Source organism: Balaenoptera physalus, assembly GCF_965194825.1.
Source record: "Balaenoptera physalus genome assembly, chromosome: X".
NCBI classification, from domain to species: Eukaryota; Metazoa; Chordata; class Mammalia; order Artiodactyla; family Balaenopteridae; genus Balaenoptera; species Balaenoptera physalus.
Window position 1 is genome coordinate 117420586 of NC_138903.1, and position 21713 is coordinate 117442298.

Below are 21713 nucleotides of genomic sequence, written 5' to 3' on the forward strand. Positions count from 1 at the left end.
GCTTCAAAAACAGCTCAGTTGTTTGGCCCATACACATTTAGGATTGCTATGTCTTTTTGGTGGATTGACCCTTTTATCATTATGTTACTATCATATATCATAATGTCCCTCTCTGCCTCTGGTAATTTTCTTTGCTCTGAAGCTTATCTGATATTAATATAGACACTCACGCTTTCTTTTTATTAATGTTTGCATGATATATCTCTTTACAGCCTTTTACTTTCAACCTCCCTATATCATTATATTTGAAGTGAGTGTCTTGTAGAATGCATATAATTGGGTCATATTTTTCTTATCCACTCCACCAATATTTGTCTTGTAATTGATGTGCTTAGACCACTTACATTTAATGTAATTTTCAATAAATTAGGATCTAAGTCTGCCATTTTATTTTTTGCTTTCTGCTTTTCAGTCCTTAGCTTTCTTTTTCCTGCCTTCCTGTGGGTTACTTGAATATTTTTCAGAAGATCATTTTGATATATTTGTCATGGTTTTGAGTGTATATCTTTGTACAGATTTTAGTGGTTCCTTTAGGTATTATATTTATATATATACATAACTTATCATACTCAGTGATGGTGTTATTTTACCATTTCAGGTGAAGTAGAAACCTTGCCTCCATTTATGTCCATTTACCTTCCTCAGTTTATAATATTATTACAGTATCTTAAATATTTCCTCTACATACATCTAGAACCATATCAGATAGTGTTATAATTTTTGCTTCAGCCATCAAACATAATTTTGAAGAGTTAAGAGGGGAAGGAAAGTCTACTAGATTTATTAATGGTTTTGTTTATTGTGTTCTTTCTTCCTGATGTTCCAAGATTTCTTCTTTTATTATTTCCTTTCTGTCTGGAGAACTTCTTCTAGCTATTCTTTTAGGATAAGTGTGATGGTGACAAATTCTCTTACTTTTTCTTCATCTGAGAACTTCTTGATTTCCCTTTCATTCCTGATGGATATTTTTGAGGGATACAGGATTCTGGTTTGGCAGTTCTTTTCTTTTAGCGCTTAAAAAATGTGCCAATTCCTTATTCAAAACATTGTTTCCCTGTAAGTAATATCTTCTCTCTTCTGTCTGCTTTCAAGATTTTTTTCTTTGTCTTTAGTTTTCAGAAGTTTGACTATGATGGGTCTTAGTGTGAATTTCTTTGGGTCTACCCTGTTTGGGTTCTTTCAGCTCTTTGAATATGTAGGTTTATATCTTTACCCAAATTTGGAAACTTTAAGCCATTATTTTTTCAAATGCTTTTCAGCCCCATTCTCTTTCTTCCCTTTTCCTGAGACTTCAGTGATATGAATGTTATATCTTTTGTTATAGTCCCACAGGTCCCTGAGACTCTTTTCATTTTTTGTATTTCTCTCTGTGTAATTTCTGTTGTTATATCTTCAAGTTCATTAAGCCTTTCATTTGTCCCCTCTACTCTGTTGAGCTCATCCACTGAGATTTTCAGTTCTAAAATTTCCATTTAGTTCTTAGTTGTATATTCTTATTTGTTTGCTGAGCTGTTATATTTCTTTGCTGAGACTTTCTATTCTTTTCCTTTGTTTGAAGCATGTTTGTAATTGCTCATTGAAGCATTTTTATGACAGCTACTTCAAAATCTTTGTCAGATAATTCTAACATCTCTGTTATCCTGGTTTGGGCATCTATTGATTCTTTTTTTCATTCAATTTAAGATTTTCCTGGGTCTTGGTATGATGAATGATTTTCAGTTGAATACTGTTCATTTTGGGTATCATGTAATGAGACTCTGGATCTTATTTAAACCTTCTGTTTTAGCTGTTTGTTTGTTTGTTTTTTTCTGTCACTGCTCTGGCAGGGGAAAGAGGGTTGCTGCCTTGTTACTGCCAGATTGGGGTAGAAGGTAAGGCTCCCCATTCGTCATTTGTTGGCATGGGTGGGTGTGGGAGTCACAGTGTTTCCTGTGGTGTTTGGCTACAGTAGAACAGTACTAGTCTAAAAGTGTTCTACCTTGCTAGGCTGCCCCTTTCCTGGTTCTTTGGCTAGAGAGAGCAGGACTTTTTTGTTTGTTTGCTCCCATTTGGTGTTTTCTGAACTGCTGGTGTTTCCAGCAGCTAGTCTGGAATCTATGAAGCAAAAAGAAAATCCAGGGAACTCACCACCATGTCATTCTTTGCTTGCTGAGGTCCTTAGCCACTCCACCCTTTTCTCTCCACCTTTCTTGGTCTTCTTATATCTGTTTTATATGTAACGTCCAGGGTTTTTAACTGTACTTAGTGAGAGAAATAAGGAAGAGTACATCTACTCCAGCTTCCTGGAGGTGGAAGACACCATTTGACTTTTTGGTCCCCACATCTCGTATTAGTTAAATCTCTTCACTTATCTCGGAAGGTATGGTGTTAAAAAGTCACAGTTTGATATGCTGTCTTCATTGAGTGAGTGGATCATACTCATGTAGCCTGTATGATAGTGAGGCAGAACTGTAGATTAAAGCATCCCCAGAGTTCTCCAGCTGCTGAGCTGGTGACAGATTCCTTAAATCTGTTCTGCTCTTGAACAAACAAGTCTTCAGTATGTGCCCAGAGCTGCAATGGGTGTTTAAGAGGCTACGGCAAAGGCTGTAGCCTCCACTCTCAGGGTGTTTAATATCTAGGTGAGGAGACAAGACAAATGAATTCTCCATCTTAGGACCTGACATATAGTAGACACTCAATACATATTTGTTGCCAGGATGAATGCTGCTGAACAAATGCTAATTGCCCCTGAATGACAGGTGCTAAACTAACTGTGTGCTGCACACTAGAATTGCTGTATGAAGTCAGAAGAGAGGCAGCAGTGTGGGCTGGAGTAGTCAAGAAGGGATTTCTTAAGGAGGTAGAGGTTGGTTTTGTCTTGTAGGTTGGGTAGGATCTGGAGGTATTTTTTATTGAGGTATAATTGACATATAACATTATATTAATTTCAGGTGTACAGCATAATGATTCGATATTCATATATATTGTGAAATGATCACCACAATAAGTCTAGTTAACTTCTGTCACCATACATAGTTACAAATGTTTCTTTCTTGTGATGAGAATTTTTAAGATCTACTTTTTAGCAACTTGCAAATATACAATACAGCATTATTAACTATGGTCGCCATGCTGTACATCACATCCCCATGACTTATTTATTTTATACCTGGAAGTTTGTACCTTTTTGAAGGTATTTTTAAAGGAAAAATTGACAGGACTTGTTAACAGATTGTTTATGTGGGGGAGGGGGTGTGAAAGAGAGCAAAAAGCCAGACTTTGGTTCAGATCCTGGGTCACTGGGAGCCAAGGGGAAGATTATGTGTTTGATTTTGGACTTGATTAGCTTGAACTGTTAGCAAAACATCCAAGCACAATTGCACGGTAAGTACTTGGACTCTCTGAAGCTGAGGGGCTAGGTAATATTAGAAAAACCCATCTTTTCACCTGAGAGTCTCCAGAAGATGTGGAGCCTAGCTCCAGCTCTGCAGTCAACAAACTATGTGATCTAAGGCAATTCATAATCCCTCCCTGGGCTTTGATTTCTTCATCTGTAAAATGGGGTGCATTGCTAGATGGTTTTTAATGAGGTAACACTGGATCAGCACCCGGCAGAGTATCTGGGATTTGGAAGGAACGCTATACTTGTTGGAATACTTCCCTTCCAGCTGTAAAGTTCTAGGATTCTGAGATTTCTTTGAAATGTGAATAGTCCTTACTGTAGCTGCCTTCTATGACTGAGTTTTTACTTAGTAGTTTTTTTCCCAGAAGAGCCCACCAGTTTATATTGTGTGAAGGTCAGAATGTAAGGAGGGAAGGTTATACATGTTGTGTCTCAATCATTTCAGACTTCCTAAGTTTTTTTGTGTTTTGCAGTTTTCACGCTTGAATCAGAAAAGCCTCCATTTTGGCTGACTCCAGCCCTCCACTCTGGGGAGTACAGTGGGCAGGTAGCCATTAGTACACAGGAAGGGAGGGCTTTGTGGTATCTTAAAGCCATTGGATTTTATTTATTTCCAGTTTACTCAACATTTTTTCCACAGATCTGGACAGTTTTAAAATGGGTGGGGATGGGGAGAGAGAAGGATGAAACCTAACGAGGCCTAGAGAAAAGGATGAACACATTTGCCTTGCAATATCAAACTGAGGCTCTTAACACTTAAACCTGAAAAAACTTGTAGCTTCATTTTGTCTTTCTGAAAACTAAACACTGCCGTGACTTTCCACGTGGCATCTGAAGAGCTGACTTTGGTTTGAGAAATCGTTCCACATTTTGTGACTAGGATAGTAGTTCTTTTTTTTTTTTTAATTTTTTAAAAATTTATTTTTGGCTGCATTGGGTCTTTGTTGCTGTGCACAGGCTTTCTCTAGTTGCGGCGAGGGGGGACTACTCTTTGTTGCGGTGCATGGGCTTCTCATTGCGGTGGCTTCTCTTGTTGCGGAGCACGGGCTCTAGCACGTGGGCTTCAGTAGTTGTGGCATGCGGGCTCAGTAGTTATGGTGCACAGGCTTAGTTGCTCCGCGGCATGTGGGATCTTCCCGGACCAGGGCTCGAACCCGTGTCCCCTGCATTGGCAGGTGGATTCTTAACCACTGTGCCACCAGGGAAGTCCCTAGGATAGTATTTCTTTCTTTCAAATTAAAAAGATATTTTTCAAATTGTAAAGTAATACAAACTCATTGTAGAGAATTTGGAAATTACAAAAATTAGAATATAAAAATAACTCATAATTCTACCGTTAGAGAGAACCATTGTTATTATTTGTGTTTATTTCCCTTCAGTCTTCTTTCTTTTGCACGCACACACATGAGATCGTACTGTATGTTCATTTGTATCCTCCCTTTCCCCACTTAATTTAGGTTGTGAGCATTTCCCCATGTTATTAAATACTCTCTTAAACATGATTTTAAATAAATACATAGCATTTCATAGTGTTAAATGTTACTGCATACGATTTTATAATATAGACTTTTAAGTTGATTTCACTTTTTCTCTATTTTAAATGATGCTACAATGAGTTTCCTAGTATTTATATCTTTTGTGCATTTCTATTATTTTTTAAGGATAAGTCCTTAGAGAATTACTGGGTGAAAGGACAAGAACATTGTTAAGGCTTTGGCACATTTTGCCAAATCTTCCTGTGGGAAAGTTGTACCAATTCGCATGCCCAGTTGTGTTTGAGAACGCCTGACTCACTGCATTAATACAGAATAGTTCACCATCATGTGTACATGACACTATTTTGGACCATTTCCATTCAAAAGGCATTTACTGAGCACCTACTACGTGTAGGGTACTATGCTAGCTATGAGTTATGCAGTGTAAGTGCTAGGTAGATAACACACATACAAAGATGGTTAAAAATGCAAGTAAATATAACCATATATAAATCTCTGTGGCCAGAGCTGATATCATTCAGCCTTTAAATGGCTACTTTTTGAGGAAAGACACTGTGCCAGAAAATTTTCAAACATAATTTTGATCTCATAAATGCTTTAAAAAAAAGAAATGCACTAATATGAATCTTGCAAATGACAGGGGCTCAGTTGTAATCATTTACACTGTATTTCCTGATGTAAATTAGGGTCAGAATGGAGAGGAATATTACAAACCCACATCTTTTAAAAAAGCAAAAACCCATTTGGGTAAAAGGACAATTTCTGCTTTTGTCAGTTCCCTTTAGAAAGTTAACCTGTTAGTTATCAGAGAAGGGGGACACAGAACACACAGAAAGCTAACCTCCTTCTGGCAGCTGGGGATAATTTGTCAGTCTCCTTTGAAATGTGGCTTTGTGCTCACTGGTAAAGGCAGCTGGAACAGAAAAAGCATGACAGACAAAAGCTGAAATCCACATGAAGAAAGGTCTTTTTCCCCAAAATTACTGCCTGAGTTAGCAACGGTCAGAACAGAAAGTACATGTATATCTTCCCAGCAACAAGCACGTCTGGAGCTAGAGAAAGCCCCCATGCTACAGGAGCCATTTAGAATAGCAGTAGCCCTGAATGGGGCTGCTGGGTAGCATTTAAACAAGCCCGCTCACCCCCATGAAAAATTACACCCTCAAACTCAATCCATTTAAAACGGAGACAAAATGAATGAAAGTATCATGTTTTGAAATCCAGTCAAAAGCATTTACTATTCTGAAAACGAAGACCTAGTTAATATATAGTGGATGCTATCTAGAGAAATAGAAATAGAGGTTTAAGTATATGATTTCAAATTAAAAGGTAACCAGTGGAATTCACTGAAAATAATACTATCAAACTGGAAACAACCCAAGTGCCTTTCAACTGGTGAATGGGTAAACTGGTACATCCAAGCAATGGAATACTACTCAGCAATAAAAAAAAAAATGAACTACTGAGACATGAATCTCAAAATAATTATACTGAGTGAAAGAAGCAGTGTCAAAAGATCACATATTCTCTGGTTCCATTTCTATAACATTCTGAAAAAGGCAAAAGTATAGGAACATAAAACAGATCAGTGGTTATTAGGGTTTGGGAGTGAAGGGCAGGGTTGATTACAAAGGGCAGCATAAGGAAGTTTTGGGGGGTGACGGAATTGTTCTATGTCTTGATTTTGATGGTGGTTATATGACTTTATGTATTCGTCTAAACTCATAGGACTGTATACCCAAAATAGTAAATTATACTGTATGCTACTTTAAAAGGTGAATTTCAAAACCTCATAAAGATAATACTATCAAACATGGGGAGGCGGAGGAAAGAGAGGAGGTTGGGAGTAATGTTAAGTGAGCTAAATCCTCAGTTTTTATAGCAGGGAGTCAATAGATAAGGTCCAAAATGGATAAATCAAGGAATAGGAGTAGAGGCATATTTAGAGACCTTGAAGTAACCACCAGATATGAATTGAAAACAGCATCTGTTACAAATGGTTGTTTCTGAGGAGTGGGACTAGGGCTGGGGCAGAAAACTGTTTTTTTTTTTTAAATTACAAGTGCTCCTGTATTATTTGGTATTTTAAAACCATGCCCATGCATTACTTTGATTTAAAAATAAATGTAGTGGGAAATGTACTGCCGTGGGAATCACGAAACCTTATCTCTAACCTTCATTCTGTACAAACTGAGCAACTCCCTTCTCCTCTCTGGGTCTTGGTTTCTATATCTGTAAGATAAAGGGGTTGGACTAGATGAGCTTTAAGATCCCTTTCAGACTTAAAAGAATTTATCAAATCAGATGACTTGCATATCTACAACAATTCTTTGTTGAACCCAAAGCTAAGACACAGACATTAAAAATTTTTAAACCTGGAAGGGACTCAGTCATCAAATTAAGCAGTCTCTTTTTAACCACTGAAGAAAGCAAGACACAGATTGGTTAAAAGACTCACTTGGGGGCTTCCCTGGTGGCGCAGTGGTTGAGAATCTGCCTGCCAATGCAGGGGACACGGGTTCGAGCCCTGGTCTGGGAAGATCCCACGTGCCGCGGAGCAACTGGGCCCGTGAGCCACAACTACTGAGCCTGCGCATCTGGAGCCTGTGCTCCGCAACAGGAGAGGCCGCGATAGTGAGAGGCCCGCGCACCGTGATGAAGAGTGGCCCCCGCTTGCCACAACTAGAGAAAGCCCTCGCACAGAAACAAAGACCCAACACAGCCAAAAATAAATAAATTAATTAATTAAAAAAAAAAAGACTCACTTGGAATGACAGTTAATTGGTAACAGAGCTAGGACTGGAGCTTAGGTCTCTGCCTGGCTCTTGCCATCACACCACCCAGCTTCTACCAGGTCTAATGGAATCATTTCCGGGCACCAAAGCTGACAAAAATTCCCAGGGATGACACCAGGCATGGAACTCATATGCACGCTTACATGGTTTCACTGGTCTGGGAAATGAGTCAGAGTTTTGGAAGTGGTCCCTGACATAAGCATGGATGATGCTGTACCACAGGCATCCCGAAGTTGGTCAAGCTAGGTTAGGGCCCAGTCTGGGGCCTCCATTTCCTAATAACCGGTGGATCAACTGCCTTTGACAGCTCCTGCCAGCCTACTGACTTTCCTTTTTGTGTGATAGGAATCCTACCACTCAGAAATACCGCCATTTTCATTCTGATTTAAAACAATTTTTTTCTCATCGGTCTTTTATCTCTACAGCCTCTAAGGTGCATGACATGTTTCACTGAAATCTGTCAAGTATGATAGATATGTCCACTTGGAAACTTTTATCAGCCATCATCAAATTAGAATGGTACCTTGGTATGGTTTAGCAATCCTCCTAGAAAGAGAGTTGAAACAGACCCCTGACTTTGACCACACCGTCTTCCTAGGAAAGACCTTCCACGTTGGCTAGCAAGCAAGCTGAAAGCATGTGCGTTTTGCCAAGTGTCCCTGCCCCCCTTGCCTGGGCCTGCAGGCTCACTTGCCCCTCATCGCACAAGGTCTGAGGTTTAGAGAATAAGGACACCATTATGTGGGGCTATCATTCTTCCTCAGTGGAAACAACACTGCCCTTTGTAAGCTCCCAGCGAACTTCAAAGGGTGTGGCTATCTTTCTGTGCTCCCAGGGAAGCCTCCTCGGGAAACACTGCTCACACTGCCCTTCTAGTACTAGAATCTTCTCAGCTGATAGTGAGTTAAAGCAGGAATTTTTAGGCAGCTCTCCCCCGCCCCGACCCCTGCCTGTTGGTGCTTTGTCTACCTTAGAAACAAGAGTGTAGTTTTTAATCCTCCCCCCTTGGAAAACACTTGTTTGCCAACTTTTGTGCCCCCCCCCATCAGTGCTCCCACTCAAGCCTGGCTGTCTGCCCAGTTCTGAATCCTGCCTTACCTACTGCCTGGCGTTTACTTCACAACAGCTGGCCCAGGGATCTCAAGTACTTAGCCTCAGCTGCCAGCTTTGGGAAGGAGAGGCCCTGTAGCTGAGCCTGTGACAAAGACAGCATTTGTTCCCACACCAGCATTCTCAATGTCAACAGCAGTGACAGGCTCCAAAGGGGATCATGCCCAGTTACTGCCCTCTTGATGAGAGCTCCACAAGCCCAGGGATGTTCATACATCCAGCTCCCATATCTAACTTGACTCTCCCCACAATGCTGTGAGGTGACTAAAAACCAGTAATAAAATTCTCATTTTACAGTGCGGAAAGGCAAACATCTGGACACTAGGGGATTTGCCCAAGGGAATGATGATCATAGTGTTAAAATAAAAATCAGGGGGCTTCCCTGGTGGCACAGTGGTTTAGAATCTGCCTGCCAGTTCAGGGGACACGGGTTCGAGCCCTGATCTGGGAAGATCCCACATGCCGCAGAGCAACTAAGCCTGTGCGCCACAACTACTGAGCCTGCACTCTAGGCCCGCGAGCCACAACTACTGAGCCCGTGTGCCACAACTGCTGTAGCCCGCACACCTAGAGCCTGTGCTCTGCAACAAGAGAAGCCACCGCAAAGAGAAGCCCACGCACCACAACAAAGGGTAGCCCCTGCTCGCTGCAACTAGAGAAAGCCCGCGTGCAGCAATGAAGACCCAATGCAGCCAAAAATAAAATAAATTAATTCAAAAAAAAATCAGGATACTTGGGTCTGACAAACACTGGCTTCTGTGATTTGCCGATTTGTTTATGTGAAAAGTGCTATAACCCGGCTTGCTCATCATTGAGTGACAGTGGTGGTGCCACCCAAAGTGATGGATGATGGAATGGAGGTTGACGTGAGGGTAGGGGTGGTTCATGCCCTGTGGGGGCATGGCAAAGAGAGACTCTACCCAAGACCATCTCTCCCAGGGGGCTGCATGGCATTCCTGTCTTCCTTCCACCAACAAATGTTGACTGTACCAGGCACTGGAGTGACAAAGGTGACTCAGATATGCCCTTGTCTTCAAGGTGTTCATATTTGGATGAGGTTATCACTAGTCTTAGTGGTGACTGGGGGCTACAACAAGCAGTCCAGCTTCAGACTTGAGGAAGTTCACACTCATCCTTGAGCTGGCCAGTAGAAAATGGCGTTTGTGTGGGTTTTCTAACCGTAGTGATGGGTGTGCACTGAATAACTTACTTTGATTCTCCTCCTGAGAAGGGGATCCATTTTGCCACTAATCTGGCCAGACTACTTATAATGTTTTAAAATATAGCTTCACTGCTGCATAGCACAGGGATATCAGCTCGATGCTTTGTGATGACCTAGAGGGGTGGGCTAGGGAGGATGGGAGGGAGGCTCAAGAGGGAGGGGATATGGGGATATATGTATACTTATAGCTGATTTACTTTGCTGTACAACAGAAACTAACACAACATTGTAAAGCAATTATACTCCAATAAAGATATAAAAAAATAATATATAGCTTCAAATGATTGTATTTTGGTTGTTGGGTTTTTCTTTTCAATAATAAAAGTGGTGCCACTCTGTGATTCCTCAATAAGTTAAACACGGTATTGCAATATGACCCAGCAACTCTATTTCTTGGTATATACCCAAGAGAATGGAAAACAGGTGTTCAAACAAAAACTTGTATATGAATGTTCATAGTAACACTATTCACAATAGCCAAAAGGTAGAAACGACCCAAACGTCCATCACCTGATGAATGGGTAAGCAAAATATGGTATATCCATACAATGGGATATTATTCATCTATAAAAGGGAATGAAGTACTGATACATGCTACAATGTGGATGGGCCTCAAAAACATTATGCTAAGTGAAAGAAGCCAGACATAAAAGAACAAGTACTGGATGACCCCAGTTATATGAAATATCCAGAATATGCAAATCCACAGAGGCAGAAAGCAGATTAGTAGTTACACAGGGCTGAGGGGAAAGGAAAAATGGGGAGTAACTACTTAATGGGTAGAGGATTTCCTTTTGGGGTGATGAAAATATTCTGGGACTAGACAGCGGTGATGGCTGCACATTGTAAATGTGCTTTATGGCACCAAATTGTATAATTTCAAGTGGTCAAAATGGTAAATTTTGTTGTGTGTATTTTACCACAATAAAAAAGATATGGTGCCATTCTTCCTGCTGGCAGTGTTGTTGTCATCCCTTACCGTGCCTGTTGCAACATGTGCATGCACACACACACACACGAAAATGCACGCATTTTGCCTGGATAACTCCTGCTTATCGATTATTATGACTCATCTTCCTCAGGGAAGCCATCTTGCCATCTCTAGTCAGGTCATGATCACCTTATTTCCATTCACAGCCCCCTGTACTTCTCCTTCACTAGCACTACATAACAACTGGAGTTTAATCATGTATAAATGTATTTGTTCACTGCCTGACTGTAAGCTACATGAAGGCAGGGATCATGTCTGCCTTGGTCACTGTCTAAAAGGGTTCTTGGCACATAATAGACACTCAGTAATAATTTGTGGGCTTTTCTTTAAAAGAATGAACACAATATATTTTCTAATGCTATTCTGAGAGCCTTCTGAGAAGCGTAAGCCATTCTCCTCTAACACTTTCAAAATGTAGGCAATCAGTTGAAAGAAATGGTCAGTGGAGAGAGAGAGAGAGAGAGCAAGCTCTCTGGTGTCTCTACTTATAAGGGCACTAATCCCATCATGAGGACCTCACCCTCATGACCTCATACAAAACTGATTATCTCCCCAAGGTCCCATCTCGAAATACCATCACATTGGCGGTTAGGGCTTCAACATATGGATTTGGAGGGGACACAATTCAGTCCATAGCAGCCAGTATGCATTAAGTAGACACTGTGCATTGATGGGAAGGGTCATATTGGTGGGCAAGATATTAATGTTGATGTTTTCACTATATCTCATCCCGCCTCGACCCGTCAATGGTGCCTGTTCACCTTTGGCTCCTGTACCTCCTAAAATCTCTTCTCTGCCATGGTTTTCTGTGGGTTCCAGTATCATCTCAAAGCTTCTAGGAAGCTTTTTTATTATTATAATAATAGCCAATAATCCTTGCCTCATATAAACACAACTTATATGACATTATCCATGTTCAGATGTTTGACACATTTAAAGCACTCAGTAAATGTTAATTATTACTCTTTTATGATAAAAGTATTCCATGCATCCATTAATATCATGTTCTTGAATAATATTTAGGCATATAGGAAAGTTGTTACAAAATATTAAGTGAAAGAAGGAGATTGCAAAGAATATGTACAGTACCATCCCATTTTTATTAAAAAAGCTCATATATGTATAAGACAGATATTATTGTATAGTAATTTAGAGCTCAGTAACTGAAGGTAGGCCTATTTTTTAATCTGTGCACTGTTACTTATTAGCTGTGTGACCTAGAGAAAGTTACTTAACTTCTCTGAATCTCAGTTTCTTTAATCTGTAAAATGGAGAAGATACATATATATATATATATATATATGTATCTTCTCTCTATTTTTTGTAATGATATGCTTGCATATCTAGAAAACCCAAGAAATGTGAATGAATTTTAATTTTACATCAGACTTTATGAGAGTTCAGTACAGTAGTTAAATGTACAGTGAACATGTAGAAATCAAAAAACTTTCTTATATGCCAGCAATAATCAGTTAGAAACTATGAAAAAAATACACCAGTCACAAGAGAGGTGTAGGTCAGTGCAAAGAGCTGGGCGTCCGCTCTGTCTAACTCTAGGACACCCGTGCCTAGAAGCAGTGCCATGGTGCCACAGTTTCCCAGGCCTATTAGCCCCTGGCCTTGGCTTTCTCCTTCTCGGGGCTCACGTCCAGTTCAGGGACTGGCTGTTGAGCTCCATGTGGTCCCGTCAACTTCTTCGTTCTCTCGTTCTCTCCCCAGTAGAGATAAAATTGCTCCCATAGCAGATTAGTCTGCACAAATTGTTTCCAGCCTCCCCTGTAGACAACTTTGTATGTTTTTCTTCACAAAGCCGTTTTTGCTTCTTGAACCACATTTTAATTCCCTTAAAGAGTATTTGCTTGAAATTTGCAGGGAGAAGAATGCTGAGCAGTTTCCCCAGGGAACGTTTGCATGGTCATTAAAATTATGGGTTCAAATCCCGGCTCTCCACTTACTAGCTGCCTTACCTTAGTGAAATCCTTTTGCCTCTCTTTCTATCACTTTCCTCCTCTGCAAAATCGGGGATAACAATGATCTTCACTTTTAGGGATGTTGTGAAGCTTATATAAGTTTATGTATGTAAAGGGTTTAGGACAGTGTCAGGCACATGGGAAGCTCTCAATATATAGGAGCTGCTGTCACCACTAAACAGGAATAGTTTGTCCTCAACAAATATCAAAGGTTTCACCCTTGTAAGCTACAAACTGCTTGCAGCAATTAAACAGGGTTTCCCCACCCCTAGCTTCCATTCAAGAAAGTTTCAAAAATATCAGTCTTAGTTTTAGCCTGGGTCCCTCAACTGCCTAGGACCCCTCAGGGTACACAAGCTCAGATAATAAACTAAGGACTTACCACCTAGATGGACAGACAGAAGTCACCACAGGAAACAACCAGTTTCAGTGAGAACCAGTGAAGAGTTCTCAGACACAAGCATATAAGGAAATATATCTATATAGGAACATACATAAGGAAATACGTGATCTCCACACAATCCTCCCTAAGCCCTGGAGCCACAGGGCTCTATTCATCCAGCGAAGGCAATTCAAACACAACAAAGTCATTTTTATACTCCTTTAAAGTTTGTAAAAACAAGATTCTCTTCTTCCCCTGAGTGTGAGTGTGTGGTACCTTCGCTCTGCCCTATCCCGTGGAAGAGCTGAACCCGCGCTGAATCCAGCCGCTGTTGGCAGCCTTGATCAAGTGCATGGCCCCCGCCCCCTGGGGGTTTCTGGGGCCGAGCCAGGCTTGGCCTCTCAGGCACACGCGGCAGGTAGAAGCGGTGCTTCAGAGCTCCAGCCAACGTGATACTCGGAAGGGTCTCCCACTCACCACCCCTCACCGGGCGTCCAGAACAGGAGTGAAGAACCACTTCACAGCCCTGGGTTTTCTCCCCCAAGGAAAATGCTCGAATCTGAGAAAGAAATTCTCAGGGCAACCCAGGGAACTGAGTCCTGAGCGCTCTTTGCAGACCTTGCTTCTGTACCTTTCATGCTGAAATGTCAAAAAAACCGGTTCACCGCCGGACTAGGGTCTTGACCAATCTGCACAGGCTGACAGAGGCGGTTTTCCATCAGAAAAGCTTCACAAGACCTGTTACATCAAGTAGAAGCCCGGGCAGAGGCTGAGGAGGGGGATTGTCCAGGTGTTTTGTCATCCCACCCTCCAAAGCCTCCCAGGACACAGGGCGCTACCCTGCACATAACTTAAGGGAGTTCCTTTCCTTTCCCTTTTCTTTTCTTTTCTTCTTTCTTTCTTTCTTTCGATATTGTGCAATTTAGTTAACTTCTCTAAAAGCCTCATTTTCCTCATCTATGAAATGGGGGGAATAGTAAAAAATACCTCAAAAGACTGTTGTGAAGATTAAACAGGATAATTGTTTTAGTGATATGTCTTTTTTATTTTAAGTTGTTTAGTAATATGTCATACTTAGCAAGCCCTCAATACATGTTGACTATTATTATTATTACTGGTTATTCTTCATATATTTCGTCTTACTAAATTACTATAGCTTTTAGTATTATTTTCAGAAGGTGTAAGTTTTATATGGTTCCCATGTATCACAAGGAAGGACAACTGGGAACATTTGGCTGTTTTTATTTTTCTCCCTCCTTTTTACTTTTTTAAGCTATTTAAACAAATCTTTTCGATATAATTTCTGACTCTGTTCATCCTCAATTCAAAAAAGCCTAAGTATTCTAATCTGAAAGCATTCTAAACTTCGGGGAGGGTCTAAGTCAAGGCACTCTCTGCACGTTCTTTGGGAAAGAATCATTTCTCAACATGAAGAATCACCTCTCAGTTTCTCTCCTTTGCAAGTGATTTTGCCTGGTTGTCTTTTTTTTTTTTTTAACATCTTTATTGGAGTATAATTGCTTTACAATGTTGTGTTAGTTTCTGCTGTATAACAAAGTGAATCAGCTATAGGTATACATATATCCCCATATCCCCTCCCTCTTGCCTCTCCCTCCCACCCTCCCTACCCCACCCCTCTAGGTGGTCACAAAGCACCGAGCTGATCTCCCTGTGCTATGCGGCTGCTTCCCACTAGCTATCTATTTTACATTTGGTAGTGTATATATGTCCATGCCACTCTCTCACTTCGTCCCAGCTTACCCTTCCCCCTCCCCATATCCTCAAGTCCATTCTCTACGTCTACGTCTTTATTCCTGTCCTGCCCCTAGGTTCATCAGTACCATTTTAAATTTTTTTTATACATCTTTATTGGAGTATAATTGCTTTACAATGGTGTGTCAGTTTCTGTTTTATAACAAAGTGAATCAGTTATACATACACATATATCCCCATATCTCTTCCCTTTTGCGTCTCCCTCCCTATCCCACCCCTCTAGGTGGTCACAAAGCACCGAGCTGATCTCCCTGTGCTATGCGGCTGCTTCCCACTAGCTAGCTATTTTACGTTTGGGAGTGTATATATGTCCATGCTACTGTCTTAAAGCTGGCCGGCCACGCGCTCCTGTATGAAGGAGGCATCACTCACGCTAGAGAAATGTAAAGACCCCAGATCAGCTTGCTCCGTACAGAGAGGAAAGTCTCTGTGCTCCTCTAGGCAAAGGTTCCAGAGACCGGCATGCTCTCTTGCATCGTTCTCCTTTCTGGGTTTCTGTGGCCTCATCGCAGCCCAGACTCTGACCATTTAAGTCTGGATTCTCATTCCCGGCTCCCATTCTTAACCTTTTTGTGGGTGGAGCCCTTTGAGAATCTGAGAAAACTGTAGACCCTCTTCTCAGAAAAATGTATAAATGCAAATACACATTTTTGTAGATAGTTTTCAGAAAAATTCACCTAGCTTTCTGTATCTCATTCAAGAACTACAGACCCCAAGTTAAAAACTCCTGCTTTAAGCAAACATAATTTTATGTTTTAAAAAGTGATAAATTCAGAAACAATGATTCCTTTAAATCACAAACCAACCTAGGGCACATAAACCAGGATTTGCTTTGTGAAAATTTTGTTTTCATATAATGTTTTAGGAACATGTCTAATTGCTTGCATGAGGTGCATTTGCAATCAACATCTCTGTGTTCCCCTAGAAATGCAGTTAGAAATATCAGTGGCACAGATGGCCATCATCAGAACTGGCCAGAACTCAGAGCTAGAAACCACACATAGAGTGGTAGTAAGTTTTTTTGTCACTGGAAGGTGGGCAGCTACTCAGTAGACAGAGGTGTCTTCATCAGATGGGGATTGGACTCTATGACCTGAACAGCCCCATTCAGCATATGAGTCAAAGGTTCTAAGACCCACGTAAACCTGGAGAAGTCTCAGACCATAGGTCCATTCCCGCTGAGCTGCTGATGGCTTTGTGAGAGGCCAGGTACCTGATGGGGACAGACTAAGTATATATTGGCTCGCTCACCTGAGGCCACAGTCAACCTCCCTACACTGGCCCATGTTGTTCCAAATAGCAACCGTTAGTTCCCTCCCAACCAGAGGCCCTATTGTTCTTTTACAAAAATATCAGATAATCCCAGCCCAAGTCATTCCAAGGCCATTTCCCCCTGGTTTCTTGTGTTTTGAGTAGACAAGGTCTTACTATAATCTTGAATATCATTGTTAGTCATGGACTGATATTTCTTCTTCTGCACCCACCTCCAGTGTTTGAACCCTCATACAAAGGGTGCTTAGTTGCAAGGCAAAGATCTGATGCATTGATCTGGTAGCACTTTCTCCTTTTAAAAACCTTGGGGGCTTCCCTGGTGGCACAGTGGTTGGGAGTCTGCCTGCTAGTGCAGGGGACACGGGTTCGAGCCCTGGTCTGGGAAGATCCCACATGCCGTGGAGCAACTAGGCCCATGAGCCACAACTACTGAGCCTGCGCGTCTGGAGCCTGTGCTCCGCAACAAGAGAGGCCGCGATAGTGAGAGGCCCGCGCACCGCGATGAAGAGTGGCCCCCGCTTGCCACAACTAGAGAAAGCCCTCGCACAGAAACGAAGACCCAACACAGCCATAAAATAATAAATAAATAAATAAATAAATAAAATTTTAAAAAAAACTTTTTCTTTGAAAATAAGAGGTTGTATAGTATGTTCGAAGGAGCACTGGATTGGGAGCCCTAGTTCCTTCATATCTTGCCTCCCTGCCTCTCTGAGCCTCACGTCCCTCTATCAGACACACAACAATTCTTACCCTGCTTCTCTCACAGGCGTCTTGTAAGATTCAACTAAGATAGGGTGTATATAAATACTTCGTTAACTGTAAAGTGTTAGACAAGCGGAAGAATTCATAACCGTTACTTCATTTAAGTTTCAAACCAACTCCATGGGCTACACAGATCCTTATTGTTCTGTCATGCTTTCCTTCGCTCTCTTGCCCTCTCCCTCCCTCTCTTTCATTCACTAAACCTTTAGAGGCCGTATTATTACCAGGCACTATATGTAGCTTAAATAAGCACTTACAGAATCAGAAACGGGCTTAGAAAAGTGAAATAACACTTCCAAGCTCACACTGCTAGGTGGCAAGGAACTGGGACGCCCTCTCTCTTCCCCCTCCCCCTCCCCTCCCCTCCCCTCCCCCTCCCCCCCTCCCCCCTCCCCCAAGACCAGATTCCTTCCGTTACTCCATATTGGCGGTCCCAGAACATCCCTCCCTCCACTGGAATAAGAAATTGTTACTCACTTCTGAAAAATAAATCCTCAACCTTCTTTGAGACCTGTAAGGCAGTTGGTCCTGTTTCCTCCTTGTGCCTGGGTGGGTGGGATGGGGAGGGGATGGGGAGAGGGTGAGGCAGGCCCCTTGGACTTGACTCCTCTATGTCGGAACTGTTGGCTTGGTATATGGCTTTCAGAAGATGGCTGAGTGCGTTCACGCTCCCTCTTTCCCCGCCCCCCTTTTCTAATTTGCAAGTTGTAAAAACGTGTCGCCCCCCCAAATGCACCAGGTGTCTCCAACTTTCTAATTGAGCAAGGCCGCCTCCTTCCCAGCCAAGAGCCTTGAAATATTTATCCACATTTTAGTTTCACTGAATTAATGCCTTAAGCTGGTGAGCAATCCAACTGGAGGTCAAGGTTCGTTTCCTAAAGTTGTCCAGTGTCTGTGTGGTATTCAGACCTGAAAATGATGACTCGACTCCAGACTGCAAACTCCCCAGAGTGCGCCCTGGAGATGGAAGCCAGCCCACATTGCTTTCTGATCAGTCAGCATAAATGATCCTCTCGTTCGAGTTCAAGGTGGGCTCAGAACTGAAGCTGCCTTGAGATAAAGCAGATCAGCCCCATTCACCCCGGGGGAAGGCCTCTGAGCAGGGGAAAGGCCCCTCCGGTCAGGGGAGACATCCGCTCCCCTTGGCTTTGGGCTGTACCAGTTGGCAGATGAAGCTCTGTGCAAATGCTGGCCAGACCAAAATGGTGCCGAGACAGCCACGGTGCTGTTTAGCAGAAAAGAAAGGAAACATCTGCAAGCCCTGCCTTGGTGCTGAGCAGGGACAGCCTGCGGCTTTTTCTCATGGGCCCACGGTGGGCCAGCTCCTGACTGATCAGAATGGTTCCCTGAAACAAATGCATTTGAAAGATATTTTTCATCCCCCATGCCCCTCCACAGGAAATTCTTGTGTTTAGTCATCCTTACTACATGGGCTGAGTCAGCAAGCTCTGCTTTAACCACAGCTGCTTTCAAATGGTAAGCTAAGAAGACCAGTTAGTCAGCTGAGGAGGCTTGGCTGAAACACTTTGACAGCCGGAGCTCCAAAATCAGATGGATACATTGGAGGACTTGCAAGTTGGGCACTGCTCAATGCCTTTGAGTCCTTCTGGGTGGGCCTCAATTACTCTTTAGTATGTTGGTACTCCAGAGCATTCCAGAACTAGGAGGGACAATAGTTTGAGTGGCTTAAGAGAGCAGTATGGTGCAGTGGCCTAAGCTTTCGGCCTAGGATTTAAATCCTGGGTCTGCTAATAATTAGCTATCTGACTATAGGGCAATTGTCCCCTGTCTCTGGGTCTTAGCATTCTCACCCTTAAAATCAAGGCTTGGATAAAATGACCTCTAAGGGCTCTTCCTGCTCGAATGGTCTATGAGACAATCTAGGACAGTTGGCCAGCCATTCTTTCCCCAATTTACCAGGGAAAGACACTACATAACCTGTTTTGGGAATCTGGCCCAGTATTTTATCCTTCTGTGGTAAAAATCTCTTCCCTGGGTCCAACCACCATCTGTTTTCTCTTGTTTGGGCCTCTGTAGGCATGGAATACCCCCAGGGAACATTCTTTTCTAAAGATCCTTTGTCAACTCCAAGAGCCTTCAAGTCAGAGCTCTGTTAAGTCCTCCGCAACCAGGGGAGACAACTGCTTTGGTTTAAATGACCACACTTTCCCTCTCATGGGATAGTTTCCCACCCTTTTGGTGATTATCACTGACTTGGGAACCTAGAGAGACTAAGACTGGGGTAGACTAACTATCCAGTAGGCAGTTAGCTCTGTTGAAGGAAGTCACCTCATCCAGACCAGACACCTCACACAAGTTGACCTAGACCACAGAGACACATGACACACGAGAAAGGATAGCTCTGTGTTATGTGACCCTCGCCACTCCTGGATCCATACCTGGACATGGACAGCCAGTGATGAAAATGGCTGACATTTACTGAACACTTAATATGTATGCGTTGGACATTGTTCTAAGCACTTTAACGTGCTTATCTGATCTCATTTAATCCTCACAACAGTACGATGATTAATCATATTTTACAGATTAGGAAACTGCGCCACATAGAGGTTAGTTAACTGAATCGAGGTTAAATAGCTAGTAAACGGGAGAGCTGCTATTCTAACCCAGGACGGCTGGCTCGGAGGTGGGACCAGCACGATCGGAGGACTGAGCTGGTACCCATGTTCCTGGCTCCCGTGAGGACTGCTTGCCCCGCCTGCCTCACGCGCCTGCATCCCTTGTCAGGCGCAGGGGCCTGCCCTCGTTTCCATGGCATTCTGTGCCCCTTCTACAGAGAAAAAAGCTTTCTCAGGCACAGCTGCCAAATGTTGACTTTACGACACTGGAAATGGGTTGTGTTTTCCTCTTAAAAGAGTAACATAGGGAAAGAACACTATATAAAATGGGTTTCCCCAAACTAAAGAAAGTGTTGGAAAATGGCCACGTTGCTCTGTGCTGGTAAGTCCATGAGATTTGTCAAATGTCAGAGTTTGGGGAGAACTTACAGCTTGTCTAGTCAAAGTCCTTCATGTTACAGATGGGGAAGCTGAAGATGAGAAAGTGGGATTAGGTACATGGGGACTGAGGGTTAGAGGGAGCTTCGAAGGTTGGGAAAGGAACAGAAATGACAGAGTTGGCCTAATTTATAGTTTCCCTTCCTTTCCCTACAAGGAAATCGGAAGGAGGGATTCACCCACACCAGAGCCTCTTCTTCCCGTGCACTGCCCCAGCTCCTGGCATAACAGGGGTGCCATGCGGTGGGCTTCACGTGCAGTGAGACACAAAGCCACTGCCACATTCAGATGGCCGTGGTCCATGGCTGAACAGCAATGGCCCTATTACCTGTCTTAACACCAGGCCTGCTTACAAAATGGATCCCACAGTGACAATCACAAACGGCTCTGGGGAAAACCACTTCTGTTGAAAAAGCAGCTGATCAAAAAGTTTGGACTGATGACTGTGATCCAAGGATACCTCTCAAAGCTTATTATAATGAGAGCTCAATGGAACCATCTTACTTTTCCATATTGAATGTGCAGACATTATTGAAATATTTTTCAAGCCAAAAGGCTTGTGAAGTATTATTTTAAAATAAATTTTATGACCGTATAAAATTTCACTGATCCTGACACAGGAGTCAATGTAGAAAAACAGAAAGGACCTGAGGCTTAGTCTTTGGTTAAAGCCGCCCAGGAATTGGCCCAAGGGAATGGTATCTTAATGGCTGTTTTCAAAGAAACAGTAGATCTTCTTCCATTCCCCCGTGTTAACCCACAAGGTACTTTCCAGTCTCTTCCTCCTAAACTCAAAAAAGAAAAAAACACCAGAGTTTAAAAATAAAAGGTACAGAATTGGAGATTTGGCCTAATTTGCCTGCTACCGAGTTTTACATACAATAAAACCTTATGAAGTGTCCTGTCTCCTAGGTGCAACTATAGCTAGGCTGGGACAGACGGTTAAGAGACCCACATCATGTGTTGGGGTGTAGTCTATTACAGCCTACTGACTTTCCCACCTGGTAAAGTTGGCCGCACACAACTTTACCTTATGAATAACCAAACGAACTCCCCTTCATTTTATAGGGTGGCTAAAGCCTGATTACCTTTCACCATCAGCCAAGCTCTTAATTCCTCCCAGGTTGCAGCTGGGCTCCAGGAACATGGAGGAAGTTTGGTGTGGGAGGGAAGACAGAGGTTGGGAGAGGGACAGGGGCACATATGTATGCGTGCATGGCACACACAGTCACTTTTGAAGATTTCTTATAGGTAGTCAGTACTTCTAAGCTAGAAAAAAAAAAAAAACCCAGGCTTTGTAGTGTTAGGGGATGACATTTCATCACAAAAATCAATGATTTGGTCATTACCATTTCATGGTTACTGGCAGCCATCCTCCTCTGCTTTCTAACAATTTCCATTTTAGGCACTGACAGGCCCTTCAAAGTGATTCAGCCAAATATCCACCCAAAGTTGCGTATTTGGCAGTTTCATACTTGAGAAATCTGGGGCCTCTGGGCAAAAATGTCAGAAAGGGCTCCCTCCTTCTTTGTCAGTTG

The 21713-nt window shown here is 42.5% G+C and overlaps 1 protein-coding gene across 6 annotated transcripts in view; it reads right to left on the reverse strand.

Moving 5' to 3' along the window:
* The window catches only part of PLAC1 (placenta enriched 1), a 48894-nt gene extending 27523 nt beyond the window's left edge, over positions 1–21371 (reverse strand). Inside the window, exons 1-2 of one of the 6 annotated variants that reach the window (XM_082445459.1) lie at positions 17636–21371; positions 5723–5794 (exon numbers count right to left, since the gene is read on the reverse strand). The gene's annotated coding sequence lies outside the window, so the exon portion shown is untranslated. Of the gene's footprint in view, positions 1–2127; positions 4425–5722; positions 5795–7646; positions 9256–13982; positions 15284–17635 lie in introns of those variants that run through there. The other 5 variants (XM_082445462.1, XM_082445461.1, XM_082445460.1 and 2 more) reach the window with 5 other exon arrangements.
* Positions 21372–21713: the final 342 nt, after the last annotated feature.